Genomic DNA, 13,393 nt, shown 5'->3' on the forward strand with positions numbered 1-13,393 from the left:
CAGAACTGGACACAGTACTCCAGGTGAGGTCTGACCAGAGCAGAATACAGTGGTACTATTACTTCCCTTGATCTAGATTTCAGCCTTAATAATTAGTAACTGGGTGGGGGAAGGGGGAAGATAGAAAGAGATGGGTAAGAGGCAGGGCAGAAGCGATATGCAATTTGGGAGGGGACAGGAACTTTCAAGTATCTTCCATGTTCATTATATCCTGGGGATGAAGTTATTCTCATGCAAACTCATCTGAGCTTAGGATCAGTATCTGATGCCTTGTTCTCAGACCTTCCGGTAAGAACTCTAAGATTAGTGTCTCCCAGGGATAGGGGCTTTTGAGTGGTGGCCCCATATCTTTGGAATACCCTCCCTGGGTATGTACATACAATCTCATCATCAGCGCCGTCTTAAGCGCCTCTGTCGCCATGGTGCGCCGGATCTCTCCGGCGCCCTTCCGCTCCGTTTCCCAACGCGGTGGGTGGGTGGGCGTGGCGCTGCTGCGCGGCAGGCGGGCGGGCAGACACAGCGCGATCTCTCCGGTGCCCTCCCGCCCCGTTTCCCAGCGCGGTGGGCAGGTGGGCGCCGCGCTCAGCTGACCGGCGGACCGGCCGGCCAGCGGGTGGGCGCAGCTCGTGGCGCCCTCCTGGCGGGCCGGCGCCATGGTGCCCTGCGCCACCGGGGGTCTACGATGAGCCGGCCCTGCTCATCATTGCCATATTTTAAGAGAGCATGGAAGATGTTTTTATTTCAGTGATGATTTCAAGCAGTGCTGGAAAGTTTAGCAGCTGCTGGTTTTAATTAAATGATTGTGGACTGTAGGTTGTTGTATTTATTATGCTTCCCAAGTTTTATTTATTCATTTCAAATTTATTTTTGTGAACGACCCCATAAGGGGCGATGTGCCTTGAAAGGTGGGTTAGAAATTCATTAGAGAAATACAGTTTGACAGCTAAATGAAATCTAAATTGATGGGAGGAAATTTTAGAATTGGTTTCAATCAAGCAAAAAAAAAGGGGGGGAATTGCAGGTACTTTTGGGGAGGGAAGGGGGGCACTTCCAGAACTTTAGCATCTTTAGAAGATGCTGAAATGATGCCACATATGAATGTGCATCTTCTACCTGGGAAGAAAATACAGAGTCTTTTGTAATGCTTATTTGGATATTGATCATATCTGGGGTGCATTGCTAGAGAACGATTCCATTGGGGGGGGGGTGCTGCTTCATTAATCAATATAGCTAGTCTATATCTTAAAGAGTAGTAAGAAAATGAAAATACTATGAAGCACACAGCTGGCTTTGAAGCAAACAGTGTCTGTTTGCCTATTCTTGTCTTTATGTTGAGATTAATGCTCTCAAACAATTGAATGGCAACTGACTTCAACACAAATGCATTTTTTTCTCTGTTTCCTGCATTATGTCAAAAAATACAGGACAACCCATGCTAAAGGGGATCTTTGATGACAATGGTAAGTTATTGTTACTCCTAAATATTAATCATGTGCGTATTTGTTTAGATCAGGGGTCCCCAGACTTACCGTGCGGCGGGCCGGTGCCCGCCGCGCCGACCGCGCGGTGGGCCGGAGGGCAGGGGAGTGCGCGCGCAGCGGGCCGGAGGGCGGGGGAGTGCGCGCCCGTGCGCATGCGCACACGCGCCCGTGCGGGAAAAAAATCACCGAAAATCGCTTGTGCGCATGCGTATGGGCCTCCCCTGACCCGGAAGTGCACCAGAAATGACCTCTTCCGGGTCAGGAGAGGCCCATACGCATGCGCACAAAGGATTTTCGGCGATTTTTTGGCGATTTTTTAGATCGCCGCTGCGCCGCGCGCCGTGAGAGCGGGCGGCGGCAGCGGGCAGCGGGAGTCGCCGCGGGCCGGATTGGAAGGCCGATTGGGCCGCATCCGGCCCGGGGGCCGTAGTTTGGGGACCCCTGGTTTAGATGAATGAAACCCAAGCAGACAGATGTATCCAAGCAGCATTGCTTTAATTGCATACAACATGTGCTGCTGTTTCACTCATATATTTAGGGCAGCTTTCACACTATTATGTAATTAGAAGTATGAAATTAAGGATAGAAAAGGAAAGCGTCTAATCCAACCATTTCGGAAAGTGGATAAGCCTGTCTTGAAAGGAATCACTAAACAAGTTATGTTTGAAATGTCATTGAATTATTCAGGTGGTTCAGTATGAACATCAAAGCTTTTGATCTGATGTTAAACTGTTCCAGACAGGGCTTGTATAACAGCCCTGCAAGTCTCCTGCTCCAACAAAACTTACGAGTGTATTCTCCCCCTCTCGCATTAACAGCTTTACACCGGGCTAATATTTGTCTGACAAGGGTTTCCTTCATAGAGGGCCTATTTGTTCATATAAAGGTTCCAAGAGTACAGTTGCAAAAGTTACAGAAGCAACAAGCCAGTTGACCAAACAGACATAGGATGTAGAGTCAGAACGTTGCTTCAACCAGCTCTCTATTGTCTGCAGACTGACTGGCAGCGGTTCTCCGAGGTTTTAGACAATAGTCTCTCCCATCTTTATATGGAGATGGCAGAGTTTAATCCTGGAACCTTCTGCCTGGAGAACAGATGCTCTACTCACTGAGTTCATAGCTGCCAAGTCTCCAATTTTTCACGGGAAACCCCCGTATTTAAACCCGTTTCCCGATGTTATCCCGAATAGAGAAAAATCCCGTAAATCCCCCGGATTTCCTACTGCCAGGGAGGCTCCTTCTGCGCATGTCTGGACATGTGCAGAACCGATTTCGGGTGCCGCTCTGCCCATGTCTGGCACCGGAAATCGGGCAGCGCCGGCACCGGAAGTTGCTTCTACACATGTCCAGACATGCATAGAAGCGACTTTCGGTGCCGCGCCATTGCTGATCCCGGATTTTAATTTCTTACCAGGAATTGGAGGGTATGTGAGTTAGGGCTCAACACTGTTGTCAACTGACCAGGAAAATAAATAGTCTTTAATAGTGACTTGATCACCAGAAATCAGCCAGTAAAGCTTTTCACAGTATGAAGACTAAGCAGGTCAAGCTGGCGTAGACCTTCTCTTTCTGCCCTCCAAGCACACACAATTATTAATCCTATGAGGTTCAGTGCCTAAAGGGATCTCTGCTGAAGCAAATATGGAGTTAATGCCTTTGTTATGGAGAGGAAAAATTCACTCCTCTCACTCCAAATACAAAGAAAATGCCCCTATACAGCCTGAAGCTTTAAGCCACACCATCATTTTTTAATTCTTGGAATCTCTTATCTTAAAGCTGAGTGAAGTGAGTGATAAGCACTGTAAAATCCATAACTGAACTTTGAAACTTCCCAGAAACTCATTAAAATCTTATAATAATCAACAATAGTATAATGTTCCTTAAAATTATGGGAGGCACAGAATGGGCAGAGATAATGTCCTCTTTTTAAAGTTGTAAACCTTCAAACTAATAGGACAAAACAATGCTTAGATGAATCTCTCATTATAAATCAGTGTTTACTAATGAAGATTTTGTAGATTCTCTGAATATATGGGCAAATGTTGCAGATTATATTCATGAATTCATTCATTATTAAAATGGGTTGGGTGCATTTAGCTAATATTCTTCCCGCAGCAAAGTGCAGTTAGCTCAGTTGGTTAGAGTGTGGTGCTGATAACACCAAGATCATGGGTTCGATTCCCATACAGGCCACCAGCATATTCCTGCATTGCAGGAGGTTGGACTAGATGACCATTGGGATCCCTTCCAACTCTGCAATATTATGGTTCTGTGATTGAAAATCTGTTGGAGATATCTGCTGTTCTATGTTTAGATCAGGGTAAGTGTATAGGGACGCGGGTGGCACTGTGGGTGCCTAGGGCTTGCTGCTCAGAAGGTCGGTAGTTCGAATCCCCGCGACAGGGTGAGCTCCCGTTGCTCGGTCCCTGCTCCTGCCAACCTAGCAGTTCGAAAGCACGTCAAACAGGTACCGCTCCAGGGGGAAAGTAAACGGCGTTTCTGTGTGCCGCTCTGGTTCACCAGAAGCAGCTTAGTCATGCTGGCCACATGACCTGGAAGCTGTACAAGATGAGCGCTGCAACCCCAGAGTCATCCGCGACTGGACCTAGTGGTCAGGGGTCCTTTACCTTTTTATAGCTATAAAGTCCTCCAAATGGTAGCTGGTAAGTGTATAGCTCACCTGGCCTCAGTATGTGAATGTATTCAAAAATAAAAAGGGAGAACTATTGAACCCATTTTAAAATTAATTCTTATATGGTTCCATAAAAGGAGTTTTTAAATTTTAAATGAAAGGGCTATAGCCAAAGCCTGTAATCCTATGCCAAGTTAGCTAAGAGTAGGCCCCACAGAAACCAGTGGGACTGGATGTGATTGTGCAGTACAGTTGTACCTTGGTGGTCAAACGCCTTGGTACTTATACATTTCGGCTCCTAAATGATTGAAACCCAGAAGTGAGTGTTCCGGTTTTTGAACTTTTTTGGGAAGCCGAACATCCAATGCGGCTTCCACTATTGTTTCCGGTGTGCCTGCGCAATCGGAAGCCAATCAGAAGCTGCGCCTTGATTTCTGAACATTTCGGAAGTCCTACGGACTTCCGGAACGCATTCTGTTTGAAAACCAAGGTACGTCTGTATGCCTCAAAGGCAGCCCACCCATTTTCCTTCATCTGGAAGGAGAACAGTGCTCAAAATATTTCTTTTTATGTATTTATATTTAAACACACACACACACATTTCTACTGAACCAGCCACTTCAGCAATAACCTTCATGGACAGAAGATAAGAACTATGTATCTTGCTCATCAAATTCCTGTAAGAAAAGGATTGGCCATATGCCAAGCAATGAGCAGAAGAACCTGTGCTGAACAGAAAGTCAGTGAGGTCTTTTGCTGTGAGGGCAGGTGGAGCATGATATGAGAGCCATGGGGAATGGTGTAAGCTCATGGAGACTTATACACAGCCTTCTTCCTGAAGGAAAAGGAAATAATTAAGGGCCTGAGAGACAGCCTTTGAAGAGTTTCATTGCCTTCAATGGATTTTAAAGCAAACCCTAGGAGAGCAGCCACACATTCTCTACGTAGCTAGAGCATCTGAAAGAAAGGAAAAGGAAGAACAAAGCATAAAGTACAAGAATTTTGAAAGAATGCATTCAAAGGATATTAGGGAGAAAATACAGAGGCGGAGGAGGGCGAATCAAGCAATGAAAAGCATTACAGATCAAGTAGAACATTATCTTCAAGAAAGCCAGAGATGAAAGAAGGGATCTGTCAACAGGAGATTGCAACACAAGCTAGCTAAAATTTCCTGTTTAAAATGATAAAGTAGAAGGTGTTGTTGTTATTAACCACATGCAATATAAAATGGTACCTTTCACCAGAGGTGTATGTAAATGGCTGTGATTTTTTCTTCTTCATTGTAGACATAGAAACACAGTGCTCCCCCCCCCCCGAGGGGACACATATCTCTATACATTTTGTGAATCTTTGTACATCTGTCCATTTACTATATTTATTTCTCCCAATCTGAACTTTAAAATGGTGATTTTCTTGAGTCAAAATGTGAGTACCCCTAAACATTTTTTAAAAGAAAAAAAAGCACTATAGAAACATATCCAATCTCAATTGAAAACATTTGATTTCTCCATGTAGGGGATGAGGGAGGTAAAAGTCCTCTAGTAGCAGACTGGTTGAGTGGTAGTGAGGGATGTCCAGGTTTTCAGATGAAAGCATCCTGGGATAGTGAGTTGCAGGTATAGCCGGCAGGAGTCAGTGATTGCCATGTAGTCTCCCATCCAACTTTTTTGCTGCTGTGGGCTATGCCGATCGGGTGTCCTCACTCACAGGGTTTTGCAATCCTGCACTTATGCAGTTTTCAGTAAACGTACCTATGTCTGGGCCCATAACCACATGTGAATATACAGAAGATAACATTTGGCTTTCTGGATCAGATCACAACTTCTTCTTCACTATTGTATTTCTAGCAGTGCTGTGTCAGATGTAAACAGAATATGAAGGTGATGCCCTTTCCTCATCATTCATCCCCAGAGTCTGGTGTTCAGAAGTATATTGGCTCTGGGCAAAACTAGGCACAAGGTTTCTCTCATAGTTCAGCTTTGCACATCCAATTTTTGTTTAGCGGAGAGCTTGTGTGGGACCACAAACTGAATTCGTCTGTGGCATGGGTGTGCTTTAACACGTCCATCGCTGACCCAATTGGAATGGTCACTATGTTCACAGTGGGAGAAAAGCTCCCATGAATGGCATTGGGTGGGCGGTGAGAATTCTGGTCAAAGAGTTAAAGCAGTGCTTTTTTTCTGGGGGGACGCAGGGTTATGAATCTAACAAGAGAAGAAACTTTTTTTTTAAATAGTTTCTTTAGCACGGTGAATCAACAGTTCCATTGTATGCCTAATGGCGGCCTCATTTCCTATCACAGTGTTTCCTGAGTTTCAGACAGAATGAAAGCACTGGGTTAAAGCCAGGGCCATCTCAAGCATGTCGGGCGCCCTGGCACCGTGGTGTGGAGATCGCTCTGGCGCCCCCGCCCTGGTGGGCGCAGCGCGCAGCACGGCTTCCATGCGGCTTTGCTGTCCACCGGCCCCGCGCCACCCAGCCTACCTCTAGAGCCGGCCCTGGTTAAGGCACCCCCACTCCACAGTTCTGGTCTAGTTGGTCTGGTTATTTTTTTAAACAAAAAGCAGCTATGCAAGGCCAAACCATGTGACAAACATCTGTTTAACTTTGCCGTCTGTACAGTATATACTGTGCTAGACCAGACTTCCATGACTTTCTCAAATCCTTTCTTAAAGTAATCTAAACCAGGGGCTATAATTGCTTTGATTGTTATGTACTCTTCCTGGGTGTAATTTTTTTCCATGAGCATCCTGCAAGAAATTTAGGAACAAAGGGAAGAACATAAACCCCTTCCAAAATGGTTGGCAATTACATTAGCAAATATTCGCACAGTAGAAGAGAATTGCCAGTAATCTCAGGATGCTGTGAATGCATTAATATGATTGATGAATTCATTTGTACAGGAAGCAAGTCAAGAGCAAATTAGCTTTAATTTGACTAAATCAGGTTAATGGTTATGGCTAGATCCCTCATGCTTTTGTAAAGTTGATAATAGGAAAAATGTATTATAAAGATCTGGCTGTTCCCTGAAAATATTTTCTAGTGCTTAGTAATGGGTACTGGGTTGGGGAATGGGGAGAAACCTGGTAAAGCTGAATATAGCATAAAAGGTTAAATTAAAAATAATAATTTTAAATCTTCAGTATAATTCTCAATTATTATAAGTATGTCAAAAGTCTGTTTCTTGTTCACCTTCGGATAAAAGTGAGACCTCTTTTTACTATTTTATTATTACTATTTTTGTAAAATAGTATGATAGTTAATCCAGTACATAACACAGTGCACTTAGTAGATTCATATTACATTTTGGTATAATGCGTTCTTTATAATGTTGCTGACTTTTATGCAAAAGTTTTTCTTCTTTTTTGCCTTCCTGGTCATATATAGATACAGTAGCCATGTTTGCTGGCAGACAGGGGCGTAGTGAGGCGCCGCGACACTCGGGGTGGCAAATTGCCATTCACCCGGGTGGGCATGGCATCAATATGTGGCAGGGTATCAACGCCCCCCCTGCGCCTCCAAAGCCGCACACCTCCAGCTACAAAATTCCAGGTAAAAAGCCCGCTCAGCGCGGCGCACCCGCCGCACTGAGCGGGCTTTTTACCTGGAGTTTGTAGCTGGAGTGAGGCGCAAGGCTTTGGAGGCGTCGATCGCGGGGCAGGGGCGTGGCCCCAAGTGACACCCCCTCCAGGGCGGTGCCCGGGGCGTACCGCCCCCCCGCTTGTTCCGCCCCTGCTGGCAGAAATGTGAGGCGTTTTAAGCTCCATTCATATAGAGCATTTATGTGTTTGCTATGGTGTGGCTTTGGGGCTAATTCCGCAGTCCTGGGAAGTTTCTTGCCCTCAAAGAGGCAAAGTGAACCACATTCAGCCTTGATAAGGAAAGTAAGGGTAAACAAGAACCCCAGTTTGCTGTGAGTGATTTTTCTCTTTCCGTTTCAGAGCACAATAGCTCATATCAGCATGCAAACTTGTATAAGAAAAAGATAATAATAATAATAATAATAATAATAATAATAATAATAATAATAATATATTGTAATAATTATATTACTGCTTGGTATGGTACAGCCTCCAAGACAGACAAGAAAAGGCTCCAACGATCTGTAAGAATTGCAGAAAGGGTAATTGGTGCTAGCTTGCCTACAATAGAGGCAATCTATGCTACCAGAGTTAAGAAGAGAGCAGAGAGAATTGCAGCAGATCCTTTACATCCCTGTCATCATCTGCTAGATTCACTCCCATCTGGACGTCGCTACAGGTCTTCCTATACAAAATCGGCCAGGCACAGGAACAGTTTTTCCTCTTGTGCCATTAAATTGTTAAATTTATAGGTGTGTAGCTGAAGGGGAGGTCAATTATGGGTGGGTTTCTTTGCTTATTTGTATTGTGAGTGGAACAATATGTGTATGTTTACATTGCAATGTAGCCGAAACAAATTCCAAGTATGTTGGAAACTGTACTTGGCCAACAATACATCATCATCATCATCATCATCATTATACTTATACGCCGCCCATCTGGCTGGGTTTCCCTAGCCACTCTGGGCAGCTCCCAACAGAATATTAAAATCACAATAAAACATCAAACATTAAAAACCTCCCTAAACATTAACATGACTCTTCAGGGCTCTTCATATTGGGGATGGGATATTTTCCAAAAGAAAAAACAGAAGCTTCCATAGGACCAGTGTGCTAACAGGGAATATTATTATACCCCATAAACTGCTTATGAGCTCACTGTTCTGTTGTCTCCAGTGCTCTGTTGTCACTTTCTACCACTAGTAGAGTTTCCCCATAGCCACTCAGCAACTGGGCATCAAAGTTCTCGTCATCTGACACACTTTACAATGCTCACTTCTATGAATCAAGTCACTTGCACACAGGTCCGGATTTAGGTTTGATGAGGCCCTAAGCTACTGAAGGTAATGGGGCCCTTTATATGTCCAGCTGTCCCTTGTCAACAAGAAATTGTCACTGTTTTTTTTGTGTTGAATATAGGCTAGATGGTAATTTACGGACCTAATAGGTATCTAAAGCCATTTGTACATAACAAAATATGTATCTTATCAAAGTAATCATTGAAGAAGAAGTATATTAACAGTGAAATACAATTAAGAAGAAGTATATTAATAGTGAAATAATTATTAACTGTATGTAGGTTTATTTGTTTTTTATCTTATACTTTGGAAATGTACATCCAGTGGCTTTTTCTCCTTTACATTTTTTTTTGGGGGGGGGGGCCTCCAAGAGAGTGGGGCCCTAAGCTATAGCTTGTTTAGTTTATACTTAAACCCAGCACTGCTTGCACAGCACAACAGATAAAGAGACTCAAAAACTCAATTCCTTTTCAAGGCCTTTTTATTGGGAATAGTCGGGAAAGAAATACCCCAAAAAGACGTTATATTCTTTTTGTATGCCACAACAGCAGCAAGAATTTTGATACCAAAGAATTGGAAGATACAAGAAATACCAACGGTGGAAGAATGACAGTTGAAAATGATGGAATATATGGAATTAGCTGAACTGACCAGGAGGCTTCGCGACCAGGGAGAAAAATTGGTGGAAGAAGATTGGAAGAGTTTTAAAGTTTATTTCAAGAAGTATTGTAATATTAATTAGTATGAAATGGATCTTGAAATACATATAATGCTGTAGTTTAGGAATTTGTTTTAGGATTAAGGAAAATATGATAAAATGATAGATAATGGTTTAGAATTAAAAATAAGTATAGATAGAAAATATGATAATAGATTAAGAAATTGCTAAAGAGGAGTTGCAGTGAATTGTAGTGTGGGTGGCTCGAGGATGTCACCTTAAAATGATTGGAAAGGGGTTAAGCTTATAAAATTTTGTATTTTGTTGTTGTTGTTGTTTGTTTCTGTTTTATAATGTTCTGTTTTGTATTTGTATATTGTGGATGTAGTGTTTTGTTCATAATAGATGTTTATAAAATTAATTTTAAAAATTGAAAAAAAAAACAAAAAAACTCAATTCCTGCAAACTGTGGGGGCCCTTGGGGTCTCAAATTTCAGCGGTGCTCTGTGAGATGCCAAAATCCGGTGCCCCCCCCCCGCCTCTTGCCTTTCATTCTGCATCATAGTTGTGGTGCCCCTGCAGCTCCACACCCAGTGAGACCAAACCTTCACCCTCCCCTAAATCTGCCTCTGCTGCAAGTGTTCGCTGAGTATACAGTCCATTTATTTCACAGAAACTTTTGATGGTAGAGTGTGGCCAATTTGTAAAGTGAGAACCTAAAGCTGGGCCAGCCTAGGACATTTTGCTGCTTTAGGCAAAACAGAAAATGCCCCCCAATGCCGCCTCTATCTCCACAGCCCCCCCCCTGCCCCCAGAGCAGGTGGTGGGTGGGTAGGCATGGAGGAGGAGGGTGGGCATGGAGATGGGCAAGGAGGAGGCAGCAATAGCTCACTCCTCCGAGGCCGGATCTGCCGGCATGACTGCTTCACATCATCTCATGGGCAAGCATGAGGCCCTGATCTAGATTTTAAACTTTGGAAATGAATTATGGATCAGTGAATTTCTGTCAGTTTTCATTCCTAAATCTGACTGGTGCTTCTTCCCCAAGTTCAAAATACATAATTTCCTGGTGCCTTTTAAGATTATTCTACGGCTCAGAGTATCGTCTCAAGGAACACGATTTAAGGAAAAGGATCTGGCTGTGAGTAGTTCTGGATGGGTAATTATACAGGAACTATTTTTAAGCCTGTCTGAATTACCTGGTGGAAGAGGTAATCAATTAGAACATTGCTGCCCACAATGCTCATGTGTAATGCTAAATCATTTAATGTTGAACAAGTGTGACATGAATGAGTCTAGCTTCTTCCTAGGTCCATACTTCCTCCTCTGTTTTCCTGGTATGTAGCCAAGAGGAGAAGCTTATGCAATTTCTCCCTTGAAGACGGTTATTAAAATGAAAGTGGGTGGGCACAGTTTCATGGTCAAACTGAAGGTCCACCCTCTGCCCGTTTTAAGAAGAGGCTCACTCTATCTAATGGTTTGGCTGCCCCTACCTAGACAGCTAGGAGTTCGGGAATGGGAATTTGCATCTCACCAAAAGCAAAGGGCAACTTCTGAATTATACTTGCAGTTCCAAAAAACTTTGGCTATCTAAAGGCACTTGATGGCAATTATATGAATATCTATGGGGCAGCAAAGCAGAAAAATCCATGGAAAATAAAGGGACATTTTTTGCATATCTTTAGATGGGGGTGGGGATTGAACTTTAGTGCTGCCAGAGCTGGTCAAGTTGTTTCCATTTAGAAGGCCCTGGTAATAATGTCAGGTGCCAGTTTGCCATGGAGACTGGTTTTCCATTGAGGCACTTAGTGGCTTTTATTCTAAAAAGCAGAAAACCAAATAATAAAAGCATCTAATTATAGAGTTGCAGGAGACACAAAGTTCTTTTAGCACTGCCTCCTGCTGTAAAACAGGATAATTCTCATGTCAACCCTACCCCCACCGTACTTCACAAATAAAAACCGCTTCGCCTGGAATTGCCATGCAAAAAACAGGTTCACAAGGTGCTTCAGGGCAGGTGAGTAGGCAAAGAATTATTTTGTGAAACAATACTTAAGAGCCACTTCGTATGGTATCCCCCCCCCCTGTAAAGCAATAATTCTAGAATAGAAAAGGACAGCAATGCTGGGCTCCCCTTGACTTACCACCCACCTGGTCTTATACACAGTTCCTCTTGTTCCCTGGGGCAAACAACTCTTTTAGTGCTCAATCAGAGCAAATGGCAATTCGGGTTTCCCCCAGATTGCCATTTGTTCTGATCAATCACTAAAGAGGGGGCTTTCCCTTGGAAAGGAGTGAGGCAAGGGAGAAACCACTCAGACCCATGCTTTCTAGGTCACAGCGGAAGTGTGGATGAGCCTTTTGATACACATATTGAACAGCCACAGTAGCCAAATTCTCTGGAAATGAAATCCACGAAGCAGCCCAGAGCTAAGATTCTCGATTTTATGCAAGCACAGGTGCACCTAGGCTCCCTTGCACCATTGGCAAGCATATGTATCAGTGCTCCTGTCCCTTGAACCCTTGCCAGAGGTGCACCTTGTCCGGCTGCCCAGAGCAGCACAGGAGTGACCTGCGTAGTGTGCAGACAGACGGGCTGCTGGCCACTCCAAACCACAGTGGAGAGGTGTAATTTTGTGCCTCCCCAGTCCTGTGCCAAGACAAGGGCCACCCTGACCAGATACACCCCTGAGTGCAATCTCTGCAGAGTGGTTCTATGGTTAGAGAGAGGAGTGTGGCCAGAGGTGGTTCTACAGCCATGCAATGTCATTGATCATGGCACCACAGCATCTTAATGCCAAAGAAGACCAGAATCAATACGCTTTTACCACCATCCATGCCATGGGCGTAGGCAGGGGGGCAGGAGGGGGCAGTTGCCCCCCCTAGAAGCAGGCCCGCTGGTGGCCAGCCTGCCCCGCTGCCCGCCACCGCCCGGTGCCGTCTCCCTTCTCCCTGGCTGGCTGTGGGGCGGGTGGAGGCAAAGCGTTTGGCTGGCTTTCCCTCCGCAAGCCCACAGCCAGCCAGGGAGAAGCCAGCCAAACGCTTTGCGCAGCTCTGGGGCTTTCCCTCCACCCACCCCACAGCCAGCCGGCTAGAAGGGACGTCTCCCTTCTCCCTTGCTGGCTGTGGGGTGGGTGGAGGGAAAGCCAGCTTTCCCTCCACCCGCCCTGGCGATTGCGGAGGGGGAGGAGGGAATCGGAACAGCCCGATTTCGGGCTGATCCTGGCGCCCCCTCGCCCCTGCCGATCGTGGAGGGGGAGGAGGGGGTCGAAGCAGCCCGATTTTGGGCTGATCCTGGCGCCCCCTCGCCCCTGCCGATCGCGGAGGGGGTAGAGGGGGTCGGAGCAGCATGATTTCGGGCTGATCCTGGCGCCCCCTCGCCCCTGCCGGTCGAGGAGGGGGAGGAGGGGGTCGGAGCAGCCCAATTTTGGGCTGATCCTGGCGCCCCCTCGCCCCTGAATGACCATGGCTTCCCTTGCCCCACTGTGGCCCCTCTCCCGGTGCCTTGGCCCCACCCCTTGCCCCCCAAATTTTGATCATGGCTACGCCCCTGATCCATGCCATCCTCCCAGTCCTTCTTCTCAGTATCTTCCACCCACATGCACAGTTGTAGCATCAGAAATCCAGCTGAGGCTGCCTGTGGTAGTGGCAGGAATATTGGTATGAGGTGGTCTACCCCAGCCTACCATTCAGGTGCCACTTCAGAGCTCCTACACCTCAAGACCTTTCTGCTGTTAGCACCGC

This window comes from Zootoca vivipara, chromosome 1 (assembly GCF_963506605.1).
Source record: "Zootoca vivipara chromosome 1, rZooViv1.1, whole genome shotgun sequence".
Classification (NCBI taxonomy): domain Eukaryota; kingdom Metazoa; phylum Chordata; class Lepidosauria; order Squamata; family Lacertidae; genus Zootoca; species Zootoca vivipara.